Genomic DNA, 17,904 nt, shown 5'->3' on the forward strand with positions numbered 1-17,904 from the left:
TTTCAGAGGTGTGTTTTTTTTTTGTTCAAGGTTGTCGGGGGGGGGGGGGGGATAATGGGATTGGGTTTCATAGCTTTTCTTTTTCCCTGAACCTTCTTCCTTTCTCTCCTGTGCATCTGCAAACTAGTGCAACAATCATTAGACTGCATTGGAATTCCAGTGCAATCATTGGAAAAACAAAAACAGCAAGAATAAGGTTTACAAACTAGCAGCGGCCGGGTTGCAGTGGTTCGACAAATCCAACTCATGGGAATCGACTGTGGGTATGAGACTAGTCGGTGCGGAAACGAAACACGGCAAAGTTCAGGGCGAGTCTGACAACGGGTGATAGTGGACGGCGGCGGTGAGAACCGATTCCAGTGATGCGGGACAGAAACGGTGCAACAAGGATGGCGATGGAGCAGCGGGCATGCAATCATGGGTCAGTCGGATCTGGGTGATGGGTTAGCGCGGGAGATTCAAGCAGGTGGCGAGACTGGTTCGAGGCGTTGGACAAAACGGCTGCAGATCGGTGGCTGGTGGTCTGATGCTTGATGGTGGTGCAGTGGTGTAGTTCAGAGGTGGGTCGATCTGGTAGTGGACAGGCCGGTGCGGGTCGATCTGGTAGGGGATTAATGGGATCTGGGGTTTGAATAATGGGAACTGGGTTTTTGCGGTGGAGGGGGTGGTAACGGATCGGGGTTTCAGAGGTGTTTTTTTTTTTGGTTCAAGGTTGCAGCGGCCGGGGGGGGGGGGGGATCTGGATTTTTTTTTTTTTTTTGGTTCAGGGTTCAGGTACGAGGGCTTTTTGGGGGGGGGGGGGGGGATCTGGATTTTTTTTTTTTTTTTTTTTTGTAAATTTAGAAGATTAAGGTTTTTTTTTTTTTAAAAAATTGCCACGTGGCATACATTTGGCAGCCACATAATATAAATGTGGCAGCCACGTCAACACTTAACAGATCAATGAATGGAAAATGTAACGAATGTATTATTTTGAAATAAAATAAAACTTGAGGTATGAAAGTGAAATGTTTTAAAAATGTTGCATGATGTTGTAATAGATCTCAAACCTGAGGGGCTATTATGTAATTTACCCCTGAAGATGTGTGTAGGTTTGAGTTTAGGGACCATTTCTCCAGTTGAAACAAGTTATGTTGGAATGATCATTACTACAATAAAGTTTAGGGACCATTTATCCAGTTGAATTAAAGTTGAGGGACCAATGGTAATGGATTTTTAGTTAAAGGATCATAGCTGCACATTTTGATGAGTTGAGGGACCAATGATAATGGATTTTTAGTTGAGGGACCATTGCTCAAATTGAGTTAAAGTTAAGGGACCATAGCTACAATTTACTCTTAAAATTAAATTTTCCATCTAGCAGTATTCAGCCTACGTGGTATGAAAAATTTAACTAAGGTATCAGCATTTAACGAAGATATGGATGAGAAATTTAACTAAGGTATGAAATTGAAATAAAATAGTAGTTAATGTATGAATCTAAAATGTTTTGAAAAAGTTGTATGAGGTTATAATAGATCGAAGATAAACTATAATTAATCTCTTTTGCTTTGATATTAACAAGGAGATATGACCCACACACATACATAGAATCTAAATATGCACGATGCATGTAAAAAAGAAAAAAATAATTGTTTTTACACCCTAGATTGCTAATCTAGCAAGCAAAGACTTTGTCACCTTATTATGATTAAGAAATTTCTTATCATGCCATGCAAATGGTGTGGCATATTAAATAATATTGAATAAAATATAATTTCCATGTTTGAACTTATACAACTTGGAAAAAAATACACAGTTCCTCAACTCACTCGCAACATGCATTGACCTCAAGCGCAAACATAGTGCCAAATTAATGTGCAATATATGAACGTACATATTTTTGAAAATATTTTTGTTCTTGTGTAAGTATGAATAATTTACTGAAACACATGTTTTAAATTTAGCCATGCTATTAGTGTGTCACACATGTATGTATTTTTTATGTTTAATACATATTTTTTTCACAAATTCTTTAATAATAAAAATAAAGTTTACATATTATACTCCCATTTTGCACTTACTTTATTGAAAATATGAAATAAGATATTTATATAAATAAAACTAAAGTTTAAAAAAATGGCCACATTTTTCACGGCATTTAAAAAAAAAGCTGCATAATAACACTATTTCTGTCCCGTATTTTGCCGTCAATATTTTATTTTATTTTTTAAGAAGTAGGTAAAGTACTTATAGAAAAGAAAATAGTCAAACTTTAGACCATTTTTAATAAACGACATAATATGGTGGTTGATTGTTCGCTTTCTTAATTAGTAATGCAAACTATTAACCTGCGGCATGATTTAACTAGGTTATATAAGTACAACTTTCGAAATCGTGTAGTTTTTTCTTATTGGTGGGCCCATGAAATAAGATTGATTTTAGCTACTTTATAAATGACTCGTTTGAAAGTGTTTATAAATTAACTAAAAATGTTTTTGGTAAAAATATTTTGAAACTAATTTTTAGTAAAAATCCAAGTGAATCTTGAAAAACAACATTTAAATGCTTCATGCAAGAAGCACATATTTTGTACTTCTGAGAAGGCAAATTAATTTCACCAAAACTGTTTTCAATCATTTAAAAATACTTACAAACGAGTTCGTAATCTAACGTTTATAGTAATCATGGATAGTTAGCTTCCTTTCAAAATCATGCCTCCAAAAAATTTTATTTCAGCTAAATTGACTGACTGCGAATGTGTTATACTGACAAGTGTATACAGTCTGTACAAAATATTTACCTACTCTTGAGTTGAATCATGGAGAAAAAACTTCAAAGGAATGAAAAGAAATAAGGTGATAACGATTATTGGTAGGAGTATTCTCGAATCTAAATGTTTCGCTTGCCTGATTAAGAAAATTATACGTGAGCTATGACCTTGATTGGTCTAACGCGCATGTTTTTTCATACTGAAGTTCAAATCTCCTCCTCTTTGAAGATTACAGTAGTTTCGAAAACTATAGCAACCAACCAGTGATAGCATACCATGAACCAAGGCCGAATGCATTTGTGTTTTGGGTTGGACTAAAGAGATGATCAAAACCCAAATGCAGTACGCATTCTGGAAAGAATGATTCATGCTTCTTTAAAATTAATACACGAGTAATTAATCAACTAAATCACTACAATAACGACCAGTTGCTGGGTCATTGTCTATAGACAGAGATCCTTTACAGGTCTCACTGTCCGGAGTCCAAGAACCAAGCAATTTGGATCACTCAAGTTGAATTCTACCGACCCCATTAACATTCCGCGGGTCCACCTCACATAAACAAAGTGCTCATCTCTCGTTCACACAAACTAAGAGTCCGAATTTCCTGGTCATTAGGCTCCAAACACTAAGTTCCAAAGAGCATCCAAATACATTCTCTACATAGTTTTGGGGTTGGAGGTGTATCTGGACTAAAGGCAGCTGAGACTACCAATTCAGCTTCCACTTGAAGAGCATCAGATCTAGAAATGGAGTCCTAAATATCAAAAGGCGAAGAATCGTTTAGGGTATACTTGGATGAGGGTTTTGCAAATCATGAGTTTGAAAACCAAATATAAAGCAAATGATGCCAAAATGTTGGATTGAAGGGATTACGAAATGCATCATCTAAGTGTTACGAAGGTATATTAAAAAGGATTAGCTAAACCCACCTTCGAAAGTTTCATTAGCTAATCCCTCTTTACATGCCTTTGTAATGCTCTATGGTGCATTTCTTAATCCCTCCTGTAAAACATTTTGTGATCATTTTCTTTATAGTTTGGCTTCCAATCCCATAATTTGCGAAACCCTAACCCAAACATAGCCTTATGATCTTGTACTAATGCAACAAGTTTTACAAAAGGGAAATGCAAATTAAGGCAGCACGCCAGCAACCTTTTGACATAATAAACCAAGCCAACAGAGATTTCATTCTTTACAAACCATGAGAGAACACTATTACTTCATTTATAACTTGTCTTTCTCTCAAAAACTTTAAGATGTTGCCGAGTATCTTATTTAGATCTTAATCATTATATTTTTTAACAAGGTTTTAACAATTAAAATGCTCAAAGTATATACAAATCCCCTCTCATCCCTGTTTATATATAGTTTCAACAAGTTTGAAACATTTACAAATTATCAGTAACACTTGTAAAGCAGACCTACTTACCATCTCAAACTGGATCATCATCGTCTTCGTCATCATCATCAATGGCTCTCAGAACAAACCGAAGGTATGAATGTGTATATAGAGAATCTGCCTCCCACATATATACGTGAATCATCTAGGGCCTGCGTACCTATCCAATTGATCTTATCACACATCAAACTACAGTGGATATCTACAGAAACATATATAATAAACAAATTAACACCATCACATCAAATTTTAAAAATACTATATGTTGATATCATTCGAGTGAGGATTCTCGGCGAATCTTTTTTGTGAGAATCTTGGAAATTCATAAATTACATTCGTTCATAGTACATTTTATGGTCAAAATTTATTATAATTTTTTATTTAAAATTAAATATAAACAATACCTGATGAAAACTGACCGCATGATGTATGATTACATATGACTGGAGAATCCGGTGAGAATCCTCTCTCATATCATTCATGCATATATCCCAACCATCAGTTCCGGTCAATGTTTAAAATTTATTGATACGGTAGATATTAAGGTCATTTCCAATCGAAGGCTGGCCAGATAGCTCGTTTTAGCCATCTGGCCCTCAAAGAAATTAATATTTTAATGAATAGTGCATGACCATATTTCTTACCATCTCCAACCGAGAGCCAAATGACTCGTTTTAGCTCAATCACAAAAAACCATCTCCAACCGAGGGCCATAGGACCAAACATATTATTTAAATTTAAAAACTAAAACTTAAATTAAATGCACATTTACCATCTCTAATAGGAAGCTTATATTTTGGGCACCCATTATATTTCTCCCACATCGAGAGAAAATTGAGCAAGCAAAAACTTGCATGTGTGGCACCCATTATATTTGTCCCACATCGGTTGTGAGAGAGGTTTGAGTAATCGAACATGCTAACATCCCCACATAGAACCAAGGAAGAAAATATCGGTAATATCGGAAATATCGGTAGTCTGAAAACACGGAAATATCGATGGAAATATCGGGATAATATCGATATCGATAAAAATTACATGGAAACCACGGAAATTGTAAGAAAAACTTGGAAATTTTTATTGAAACTTTGCATGATGTTTATTTAGTCAATTATCTATTAGTTTATCACAAAAAAATGGAAGGAAATGCATTGCATGATGGATTTAACATTATCAAGTTGATTATATAGCGAGCTGACAAACATTGTGAGTGTAGAAAATATGTAGTAATTAATGAAAGAAGTCTAAACACACCATAATCATTTATATATAATGAATTAGTATAATATTTTACACTTTATACATTGCATGGTAAAATACATGAGTGACTTAGTACCACATAGAGTTCCTATGAGGTTCAAAATTTTCACTATCTTCGTCATCTCTATGTGTAGAGTAAGTGTATTTTAGCATATTTTCACAAAAACATAAGTGATATGGTGGTCAAGGTGTTGAAGGAGTAAAATGGGAAGGGTTCGAATCCCCTTGGTGTTTTTTTAAATATAGAAATTTATCCTAGATAATAAATATTAGCTTGCAAGCATTGCAGACATCTTAACAACCATATAAATATTACAGGCAGAATATGTACACATCTATAGCGAGTTGGATAAGGTCTAGGTGTGTGGTTGACAAAGGGAGGGGTTTGAATTCCCCTGGTGTTTTTTTTTCTTTCTTACACATCTATAGCGAGTTGGATAAGGTCTAGGTGTGTGGTTGACAAAGGGAGGGGTTTGAATTCCCCTGGTGTTTTTTTTTCTTTCTTATTTTCTTTTCCTTTTCTTTTTTTTCTTTTGTTTTCTCCTGCCTTTCAACTAAATAATTCATAATTTAAATTTATATAACCTTTATATATATATATATATATATATATATATATATATATATATATATATATATCTCTCTAACTTTTAAAATTATAAAACACCCACGTAGTGTGGGTGGATCTCAAACTTGGACAACTTTTTAAAATACAAAGAACCCACTACATGGGTTTTCATAATTAAAACATGACCACAACTTTTTTTTTAAAATACAAAGAACCCACTACGTGGGTCTCTCCCCTACCCCGAGACCCCATTTCCTTCTCTCACTCTCTTCTCTGCACTGTCTCTCTCTCTCGAAAGTTCGAAACCCTTTTACCTCTCTCCCTCTCTTGCCATAACCACACACACACACGCAGCAGCACCATCTGCTCGACTCGAGCAGATCGAGGACACCACCATCATCACACATCATCAGTCTTCTCTCTCCCGCCTCTGCGAGAATGGCGGAGCCCATAACTCTCCGGCGAGTCTTCTTTGATTTTCCGGTTAGGTAAGTCTCGGATCTCTCTCTCCGTGTTAGTGTGAAGCTCAAATTAGTTCGATCTGCTGCACTGCCCTTCGTTCACCACCGCAGAAAGAACAAACAGGGAGCTTGTACTGCTCTAGGGGACTATGGCGAAGGTAGCGCATTCGTCGTCGCCGTCGTCGCCATCGCCGCCATCGCTGTCGGTGGTCAGGTCAACTCCCGATCCCTCACCTTCTTACCTCTTCGATTGATTCATGCATATGAATTGTGGTTGTGTTTTCAATCGCTTTGTAGCTTAGATCTTGATCTTAATCGTGTTTTTGCAAGGTTTTTGGGATGAAATCGGCTCGGGAATCGGCACACCCATTTCCGGCGTTCTTTTCCTAGAAGCCCACTTCCAAAAATATCGCGATAGTTTCGAAAATATCGCGATATTATCGATATTATTGATAATATCGCTATATTTTGACGAAAACCATTTGGATAGTTAAAAAAATATCGGACCCCCAAAAAAAACGATAATATCGGCGAAATATCGCCGATATTATCGATATTTTCTTCACTGCATAGAACCAATCACCTTTCTGGGTCTTAATTAAATATTCTTTTTAAATTTTTGGTAAAAAAAAAACTGTAAAAAACTATAAAAAATTAAAAATTAAAAAATAACAGCTAGCTGAGAAATAAAATTTAAGGATTGAGTCATTTAAAAGCTAATATCTAAGGTGTCAAATGCTAATAGGTGGGGAACACAGGTGTCATGTGTACTCGGCTCTTGGAAAAATTTCTCCTTTCAGACCTCTGGAACCTATCCCTGGCTGCCACCTCACTTTGTCTCTCCCGGCCCTCTCTTCCCTCAAACTTTCAGAGGTGGATTGTCTGCCCTTCCATTTCGATACTTTTCTCATCCCCTCATGTTTGTGTGGTCACGGTTAAACCACGTTTTTTTATAAAAATAATAAAATAAAAAGTAATATGAATATAAAATCTTGACGTGGCTTAACCGTGACCACACAAAACAGAAAGGGATGGAAATAGTATGGAAATGGAATGGCAACAATCCACCACCCAAACTTTCTCCTCCTCTCATCTTTACCGGTTCTCTCTCTCTCTCTCTCTCCGTCGAACCAACACCGTGAGACAACACCACCACCTTCACTAACTTTTTCAGGCGACTGAGGTGGGACACACGAACCCTAGCCCAGACCAAGACCCTAGCTTATGAACTCGAACCCAAACCTCGATCTCCATGCTTTCCAGCGAGGCATCACTATTTTCCGACCAAGGTAAGGGTTGGGACCACTCGATTTGTCTTTCCCATCTCACTTTGTCTTTCATTTGGGGATGAATTTAGTTGGGATTTGATAAATTGGGAAATGGAGAACAGTGGAGAAGCAGCAGATGACGAGGGCTCTGGATAGTTCGAAGTGAAAAAGGTGTAATTTTTTTGCCTTACTTTTCTTCAATCAATAGAATATTGCAGAGTTTAATGGATTTTGGTTATTGTATTCAGTTGAGATTATTTTTCTGATATTGAAGTGTTAAAAAAAAAAGGCAAAAGACTGTTTACTACTCTCATGTTTAATGGTTTTCAACATTTAGTACATCAATTTTTTTTCGTCTCAGAGTCATACCTAAAATGTAAATTTTGGGACAATTTCATACATCCGTTAGTCAAACTGTTAAGTCAGCTGTTAACTGTGATGTGGCGCCCATGTGGCCAATGACTGGGCACCACGTGTCATCCACGTGGAAATTTTAAAAAAAAATTATAAAATAATATATATATATATTATAAAATTAAAAAAAAAACCGAATATGGGCAGATTCGGAAGAAGAAGAAGAAGAAGAAGGAGAAGGAAGAAGGAGGAAGAAGAAGGAAGAAGAAGAAGAAGAAGAAGAAGAAGGAAGAAGAAGAAGAAGGAGAAGGAAGAAGGAAGAAGGAGGAGGAAGAAGAAAAGAAAAAAAAAGGAAAAAAACTAGGCAGATTTGAAGAAGAAGAAGAAGAAGGAGAAGAAGAATGAGGAAGAAGAAGGAAGGAGGAAGAAGAAAAAAAAACTGGGCAGATTCGAAGAAGAAGAAGAAGGAGAAGGAAGAAGGAGGAAGAAGAAGGAAGGAGGAAGAAGAAAAAAAATGGGCAGATTCGAAGAAGAAGGAGGAAGAAGAAGGAAGAAGAAGAAGAAGGAGAAGGAAGAAAAAAAAAACTAGGCAGATTCGAAGGAGAAGAAGAAGAAGGAGAAGGAAGGAGGAAGGAAGGAGAAAGAAGAAGAAGGAGAAGGAAGGAGGAAGAAGGAGGAAGAAGAAGAAAAAAAAATAAAAACTGGGCAGATTCGAAGAGGAAGAAGAAGAAAAAAAAAACTAGGCAGATTCAAAGAAGAAGAAGAAAGAAGGAGAAAGAAGGAGGAAGAAGGAAAAAAAAAAACTGGGCAGATTCGAAGAAGAGGAAGAAGAAGGAAGAAGAAGAAGAAGGAGAAGAAAGGAGGAAGAATGAGGAAGAAGAAAAGAAAAAAAAAAAACTGGGCAGATTCGAAGAAGAAGAATTCGAAGAAGAATTCGAAGAAGAAGAAGAAGAAGGAGGAGGAAGAAAAAAAAATGGGCAGATTCGGAAGAAGGAGAAGGAAGAAGGAAGAAGAAGAAGGAGAAGGAAGGAGGAAGAAGAAAGAAAGAAAGAAAAAAAAAACGAATCTGCTACCCAGATTAAGAGGAAGAAGAAGGAAGAAGAAGAAGAAGAAAAAGGAAGGAAGAAGAAGAAAAAAAAAACGTTTTTTTTTTAAATTTATTTATTTATTATTTTATAATATATTTTTTTTTAAATTTCCACGTGGATGACACGTGGCGCCCAGTCATTGTCTACATGGGCACCACATCACTGTTAACGGCAGACTTAACAGTTTGACTAACGAATGTATGAGATTGTCCCAAAATTTACACTTTAGGTATGACTCTGAGACGAAAAAAAATTGATGTACTAAATGTTGAAAACCATGAAACATAAGGGTAGTAAACAGTCTTTTGCCCTAAAAAAAACTAATGAAAATAGCTTGAAAACTTTAAGTATTAGTACAAAATAAAAAGTAAAGTAAATAGTATCAAAATTGATTTTTTAATGAAAAAATGTAATTTTTCGTTAAAATTAAGAGTACCTAGATCTTTTCGTTAAAATTCCCCAAAAAAAAAAAAAACAACTATCTTTGGATTTTATTCACTGAAATGCATGAAACCCAGAAACTGTTTGCTCTAATTACCATTTACCAAGTTCATCTTTGCATGTCAAGATCGTATTTTCAGATATTAGCTCTGTAAGTAGAAATTGGAGCAATGAAATCGATTCCGTTGTCGTTGGTAAGTTATTAGATGTAACATTTTCGTGCTACTGGTAGATAGATATCAACCTAAATGTTGCAGATTTTATATGTTTTTTGGGGATAGTAATCGATCAACTCTGGTGTTACTGACGTGTTTCCAAATTTTGGTTTTTGACTTGTGTCCTGTGTAGAAAAATATAAGTAGCTCAAAGTTCTCTCTACAGAGTTGGGTTGGCGGATTTTCTGGAAGAAAAAAAATGCTTCTAACCATTCGAGTGATATTCTCGGGACAAGCTCAGATCCGAGCCTCCAAAGGTACCTGGAAATTATGGTGTACCCAGCTGGGGAAGTGATGCGAATTCTATTGCTGTCCCGGTGCTAGCTGCTGATGAAAGCAATAAATTTAATTAACGAGGTTCGTTTCATAACTTGCTTAAATGAAGAAGATAAAAAACTTAGTTTGCGCCAGAAGCTTCATGATTCAGAGTTGAGGAGAGCTGAAAAACTTCAAGTGATAAGAGCCGAACAGAAAGAGGATATGGCAATTGAGAAGAGGCTGTTTTAGAACAGAGGAAACTCATCGAAGCTGAAAAGTTGCTCAAGTTAGAAGAGAAGAGGAACGCATATCATCAAGCATAGCTCGTGAAGCAAGGGCCATGGAACAACTTCGTAGGGAGGAGGAAATTAAGAGCCAAAGCTCAGCGGAAGAGGCTGAACTTGTGGCCCAGAAATTGGCTGAGAGATCTAAGGAAAGTGAGCAAGGCCGAAAGTTATTCCTGGAGCAGATACCAGAAAGAGGTTCTATGGATTTCAGAGTGTGGGGTCATTGCACCCAACTCTAAACAAGGAGGGTCAGGGAAGAATTCGGCAAGCAATGTTACAACACAAGATTTAATGAATCGGAGAATTATAAGAATTTGGCAAAGACTTATGGCTCTAAAATATGATTCTTCATCGGAATTCAATATCAGAATTTTGAATGACAACAGATCACACATATTTAGAACACCAACATGACTAAATTGAATGGCTCTTAACTATTTTATACATTGTAGAGAGACTCGGATCCTCACTTGGTACGAGCTGGAACAGCCTTCAATTTCTTTTCATGTTCAACAGCTTTCTTGACCGTATTATGCTCTTCCTTGTTATTTAGGTGAAAGCTCACTACTTTTCCTTTCCACAGACCAGCCTCTTTTAGAAGTTTCGCAGCCTTGACATCATCTTGTGTCTCTGCATAAAGTGGATTGTCATGGTAGAAAGTTGAAGCAGTGTTCTCCATGGCCTTGGCCTCTCTGTGCTTCACTTTTACTAAACGCTGGGAATTAGGCATTTTCTGGATTTTGTAGGCACGGTACCAATTTTTTATGTGTTTCCATTCGGAGAGAACACCATCCATCAGCTTTCTGATCTTGCCCATATGATCCTGCATGCAATTACATGAAAGCATGTAAGTCAATTCATCAATCTATATATATATATATATATATATATATATATATATATATATATATATATATTATGGAGAGCATCGATCATTTCTAGGAATGAATTAACAGAGAAATGTAGTCATATATACCCAGAGGAAGGAACAGAGAAGGTAAAAAGAGAGATCGATGAACATACCAGACGTGAAGCTATCTCTGAACGTAGCTCTCTCCCTTCCTTGCTTTCTCTATAGCGCTCTCTCCCATCTGTAGCCAATTTCACTTGGAAATGGATCTTCTCTTGATCTTTTCCACCTAAGCATCCTTATCAAATAATCCAGACCCTTGAAATTTGATCAAAAAGTTATTATAACTTTTAAAGTGGGCCCGTGATTATAGCCATTTGATCAAATTTCAAGGGTCCGGATTGTTTGATGAGAAGGATTAAGTGGAAGTGAACTGGAAATGATCCATTTCCAAGTGAAATTGGCTACAAAGGAGATAGAGAGCGCTATAGAGACAAAGGAAGGGAGAGAGCTATGTACAGAGATAGCTTCACGTCTGGTACGTTCATCAATCTCCCTTTTTACCTTCTTTGTTCCTTCCTCTGTGTATATATGACTACATTTCTCTGTTAATTCATTCCTAGAAATGATCGATGCTCTCCATATTATATATATAGATTGATGGATCAACTTACATGCTTTCATGTAATTGCATGCAAGATCAGAAAGCTCATGGATGGTGTTCTTACCGAATGGAAACGCATCAAAAATTGGTATCGTGCCTACAAAATCTAGAAAATGCCTAATTCCCAGCGTTCAGTAGAAGTGAAGCGCAGAGAGGCCAAGGTCATGGAGAACATTGCTCAAACTTCCAACCATGACAATCCACTTTATGCAGAGATGGAAGATGATGTAGGCTGCGAAACTTCTAAAAGAGGAGGCTGGTCTGTCGAAAGGAAAGGCAGTGAACATTCACCTAGATAACAAGGAAGAGCATAATACGGTCAAGAAAGTTGTTGAACGTGAAAAGAAATCGAAGGCTGTTCCAGCTCGTACCAAGTGAGGATCCGAGTCTCTCTACAATGTATAAAACAGTTAAGATCCATTCAATTTAGTCTTGTTGGTGTTCTAAAGATGTGTGTGATCTGTTGTCATTCAAAATTCTAATATTGAATTCTGATGAAGAATCGTATTTTAGAGCCGTAAGTCTTTGCCAAATTCTTATGATTCTCCGATTCATTGAATCTTGTGTTGTAACATTGCTTGCCGAATTCTTGCATTACCCTCCTTGTTTAGAGTTGGGTGCAATACACAAAATTCCCTATAACGTAAATTGAAAAAGCATTTTACCCAATCCAATTGAATTCCTGACCACAACACATAAGGAAAACTAATAAACCATTTTATCAAAATAACCATTTAATTTTAAACATTTAAAACCGAAGAGAACCAACCGCGCATATTTGGAAAAAAAAAATGGAGTGTTTTGAGTATCTAAACCTCACCCGCATCACTTATAAAATGCGGCGGTCCCAATGGAAAGAAAACTTGCAAAACGGCGTCCCAACACAAACACAACATATTAAACAAACAAATGAAGACAAAAAATATTTTAAAAACCGACAATGAACGATAAAATTCAGAAATCCCAGGACACAAAATCGCAACACAACATAAAAATTAGTAATAAAAGTTATGAAAAAACAGACACCACTTGACACCAAATGGCTTGACGCCAACAACGACCCCAAAGGCAAGCAAAATCCCAAACCAGTTAAGAAAAAAATTAAGACTCCATTCCTCTGTCATATTCTTTTCCCCTGTTTTGCTACCCCTAATCCCAAATGTGTCTTCGATGCTCTTTGTCCCGTTATTCTCTCACCTTAATATCTCACCTGCAAAATCTTAACGATGCTACTTTCCCCCACCAGCAAACCCTCAACACCCTATAATGATATGTTCTTCCAAATCTATAAGAAAAAAAATGCATGCATAAACACGATAGAAATTTGCAAAAACCCACAACACAACCTAACTAAAAATCTCATGGATCAAAAGTTTCACCCAAAAGAACCACCCCCCCCCCCCCAATCTCTCTTATCAAATGAATACTCCAAAAGAAATTCAATGGTTGATAACAACCCATTTAAAATTGAACCTAAAAAAATTAAAAGCTTCTGACATTTAAAGTTGAACAAAACACAATCCATACATTATAACAAAAACTGCATGCATAAACATGCTAGAAATTCACCAATACCCACAGCATTGACCAAGACCCACAAAATTCGCCAAAAGATACAATATAGGGGGAAAAAGCTAAATCTGGAAAAGGAAAAAAAAAGAAGGGGTCTGCAAATCGAAGAAGCTGAAAAGAAAAGGAAAAAGGGCGTTAAGAGAGTAGCCAAACAGCTTCGAAAGCAATTCAATAGTTGATAACAACCCATTTAAATTGAACCCAAGAAACTTCTACCATTTAAAATTCAACAAAACACAATCTATACGGTCAAAAAAAAAAACAGTACCAGATGCGAGATTAGAAGAACTCACCAAAAACAAAAAAATGATTCCATCCAACAAAAGATACAGGAAAAAGAATAAAAATTATATACCTTGTTGATAAAGAGCTTGCAAAGCTGCAGATATAAATTGGAAAACTCAAGCAACAACTTTTGCTGCAACTAAAAATCAAAGCAGATCAGAAAAGTACACCCAAAACTTGAAAAAAAATTAAATCACACACAATCAGAAAAATAGAAATTTACCAGTAAACGTTTGATCGTATCCTTAACTTTTCCTGAAATCAAAAATCGAAACACATCAGAGCATAAACCACGAAAAAAATATATATTAAAATCCCACATGGCAAGAAAACCAAATAACTCACCAAAGAACTTTAGATCGCACATCACACAATAATGTTATTGTTAACATCCTCTTCGGTTCTACAAAATCAGAAAAAGAAAATTTGCACAGAAAACCCATTTTGATATTCTTATTTAATTATAAACTACATCATGTGGCATTTTTCAGATGCAGGAAAAAAGAAGAACAAATGAATTCCCACGAATGTAACTCTTAAAAAAAAATAATAATAATTCTACAACAAAACCCAAAAGCGAGCAACCAAAGTTTCTCACCTTAAGCACAAATGTCTTCCAAAGCTGCAGACAAAAGTTCCAAAAAAATAAAAACCTGAATCCCGTGAAATTCAAAAGAAAACCTGATTATACACCCATATGCAAAACCCGATGGCACAAAAAACAAAAAAAACAAAAAATGAGAAGAGAAACAATTTCAATAGAAAATCCATTTACAAATCCATTTCTCAAGAACCACACAACCTAACTAAAAAACTCACGGATTAAAAGTTTCTCCCAAAAAACCCCATCTCTGTCATCAAACGAAAACTCTGAAAGCAACAACCCATTTAAAATTGAAACCAAAAAAATTAAAAGCTTCTAACATCTAAAATTGAACAGAACACAATCCATACAGTTGCATTAAAAAGTTGAAGATGCAAGATTAGAAGAACTCAACACAAAACTATCCACTTTGAGACCAGCAGAGGCGAAGAGAGGAGAGAGCAAACGGCTATGGAAGAAGAGAAGCAAAAGAAATAGGAAAAAAATTAGACCAAAAGCAGTGAAAAGGAATCACTGCAGAAAGCAAGAAAGAAAAGGAACCAGACAAAAATGTTGAAGGGCAAAAATTATATATATAGATAATATAATTTCCTTTCGTTATTAGGTTGTAGATAGTGCTACGTGGCATACTGTCATTCATTAAAAATCTGATCGAAATATATCCTAAAAGATTCTGAAAAGATAACGACACGTGGCACAATGACATTGAATAAAAATCTTATCGAAATTCATCACCAATAATTATCTTTTCAGATAATGATATGTAACGCTACGAGAACGATTTAAAATATCTTATCCGAAATTACAAATAAATTTATTTAGTATTATTTTGTAAAAAAAATTAATAATATTTTATTGCCTATTGCCAGGGCTATTCAAGTGCAACGGTGGAGATGCAAAAGACAGTTACTGTTCATTATGGCAGTTATTGTTCACATGGTGGATTGAATAGTGGATTGCCTGGGAAAGAGGGCTCCACGGGTGGAGTTGTTCTAAGGTGAATTTTCCCCCTTACCCAGTTTACTATTGCGCATTATTACTTTAGTCTAAAAAAAGGTTTGGAATTGGCAATGTAGAAATGAATAGGTTTTTTTATCCGAATTTCAGATTAATTACAACCATGCCATTGGTATTTCTGGTGGTTTTGGGTCAGCAGCCCGACGTGTTGGCTTTAGCTGGGAAGCCCGGCCCTTAGTAAGGCCCAACTTAGTTAATTACGTTTTTACCCATGACAGATTACAATCCAATGGTGGGCGTGGTTTATTATGAAGGGCAATTTTGTCCTATCAGATTTGAGCGAGATGGGGGGTCAGTGGGTAGCTGTCATTTGGTCCCGTTCGATTAGGGTTTCGGGGAGGGCCTGCGAGAGAGAGAGAGAGAGAGAGAGAGAGAGAGAGAGAGATGGCGATGGAAGGAGAGCAAGGGGGAGAGGGATGGGTAAGGGTAGGGGTCTCGGCACTGTTGATGTAGATGGGATGGTGGGTATGGGCAGAGAAAACCATATGGGTCTTCGGGATTTCAGGGAGACGGGGTAGGGGACATCGACAAACCCTACTGAGGGTGGGGTGTACCGGATCTTGCGTTGCATGCCTGAAATCCAAAGATAAGTTTCATTTTAAAATTGTATTCTTTAATGTTGCCTTGGATTTTCTGATTGTTTAGTATGTTAGGTCCGGTTTTGGGGGATTTGTAATTTTCTAGAGAGAGATGGATAGGGAGATAGACTTGGGAGCAGCCTCTCCATAAATGGGGGTAAGGCTAGCCGACATTCACCTCTCCCAGACCCTGCGTAAAGTGGGAGCCTTGTGCACTGGGTACGACCTTTTAGATGGATAGGGAGATAGAGGTAGACAGAGAGAGGAGAAAGCATGGTTGTGTGCATTTTTTGGGATTAATTAATGGGTTAGTGCATTGGGTCAGTTAGGAGAGAGTCACAGAGGGTGTATGGCAGGGTATGGGTTTTTGGGTTTTCCTTCTGATTGAATAGGTTATGCACTGTTTCAAACTTTATTGTTTTGTTTTCCTTTCGCTTTGTTAGAACCATAATTCGATTTTTGAGTTTCACTTTGCTCATTCTGTGCTTCTTCAAAAATTTCTAGTGTTTGCTTCTCATTCATCTGTTGGTTGATTTTTTTTCCCCATCTCTTGGTTCCTTATCTATTCCTTGGTTCTGTCTAATTTTTGGTTGTGGGCTGATGCTTGCATTTGAACTATGTGCACGGTTTTTTGGATGAGTTAGGAAGAGCCACATGAACTGGTATGCAGTTTTGTCTTTCTGTTGGATTTTTATGTTCTGCTGCTCAGAGGATTTTAAAATGTTCTAAATCTGTTTTGTAAATGTGCTTAAAGATTGAACGTGTTCTTGAGTATTAGGCATGTTGTTTGGATTGAATATGGGAGAAGATACCACCACCAGTCTCATCCTTCAGTTCTCAATAGGATTCCACAACGTAAACCCAGAAACTAAAGCTAAGAAAATTCATTTTTTTTTTCGGTTTCTTATCTGGGGTTTATTCCTTTGTTATCGAAGAGGACGTGCCGGGTCGGATGCACTTGCTGAATCCTCTCTGACGGTTTCAGCTGAAGCCGCTGCCTGAAGCGTTTCCAAAGGTATTGGATTTATCGAATTTTAGGGTTTTTGAGTTGGGTGGAGAATTTGCTTTTGCATTATATCCATTTTAGGCCTTATGGGAATGGCAATTCTTTGGGCGATGATGGCAATTTGTATATGGAAAGGTTGGTTTTTATGTGTTCAGTTTCTGAAAGCAACGATTTTGTGCTTCTTACGATTCATATGTCTACAACGCTTCACAAGTGCTTTCGATAATATGAGTGTATGAATAAATTTTATCTTCTTTTGTTTTCACTTCTCTGCATGCAGTCATTAGCCTTTACGCTGAGGACTCCTTTTTCTCTCACAATTTAAGTTGATGCAATGCATTATTGTTTTTGTGTAAGTACTTAATCACAACAAAGCATCCTACACAACTTCAACTTATATTACCCTCTGTTGATGTCACCTCTGTCCCTTTGGTAATCAACAAAAACATAATTTTCCGGTGATATCTGTGGCTCATTCCCGAGGCTGAGTTACATCATTAGGCCTAAGAATTGTACGGTTATGCTTAGGACTTCCTGTTAAAGTTAATTTTGGTACTCAAATGACTGAGAGGTTTGATCTAGAGTATGATGTTCTGTTTGCATTTAGTAGTTTTATTGCTTTATAATTACTGAGCATGTAGATTGTTATGCCATGCCGATCAAAGACAGAATATATGGAGTGCAAGTTCAGTGCAAATGGAGGCCAAAACGAGTTAGGGGTGAGGATCGGAGATCAAGAAATACCAAAGAGCGACCGTTTTCGTTACCTAGGATCTATCTTGCAAAAGAACGGAGAATTAGATGGAGATCTCAACCATAGAATACAAGCTGGATGGATGAAGTGGAAGAGTGCATCCGGCGTGTTGTGTGACCGCCGTATGCCACTGAAGCTCAAGGGAAAATTTTATAGGACGGCAATAAGGCCGGCGATGCTGTATGGCACAGAATGTTGGGCGGTGAAGCATCAACACGTA

The 17,904-nt window shown here is 36.9% G+C and overlaps 1 protein-coding gene and 1 long non-coding RNA gene across 2 annotated transcripts in view; one reads left to right on the forward strand and one right to left on the reverse strand.

Annotated features, from left to right (window-relative positions):
- The window catches only part of LOC126598703 (uncharacterized), a 97,973-nt gene that overhangs the window by 45,391 nt on the left and 34,678 nt on the right, over positions 1 to 17,904 (forward strand). The window lies entirely within an intron of this gene.
- Positions 12,175 to 14,857, reverse strand: LOC126598718 (uncharacterized). The gene is made up of 5 exons (XR_007614937.1): positions 14,324 to 14,857; positions 14,071 to 14,128; positions 13,949 to 13,980; positions 13,796 to 13,864; positions 12,175 to 13,551 (listed from the first exon to the last, which is right to left on the reverse strand). It is a non-coding gene; the product is annotated as an uncharacterized LOC126598718 (long non-coding RNA).

Source organism: Malus sylvestris, chromosome 14, assembly GCF_916048215.2.
Source record: "Malus sylvestris chromosome 14, drMalSylv7.2, whole genome shotgun sequence".
In the NCBI taxonomy this organism is placed as follows: Eukaryota; Viridiplantae; Streptophyta; class Magnoliopsida; order Rosales; family Rosaceae; genus Malus; species Malus sylvestris.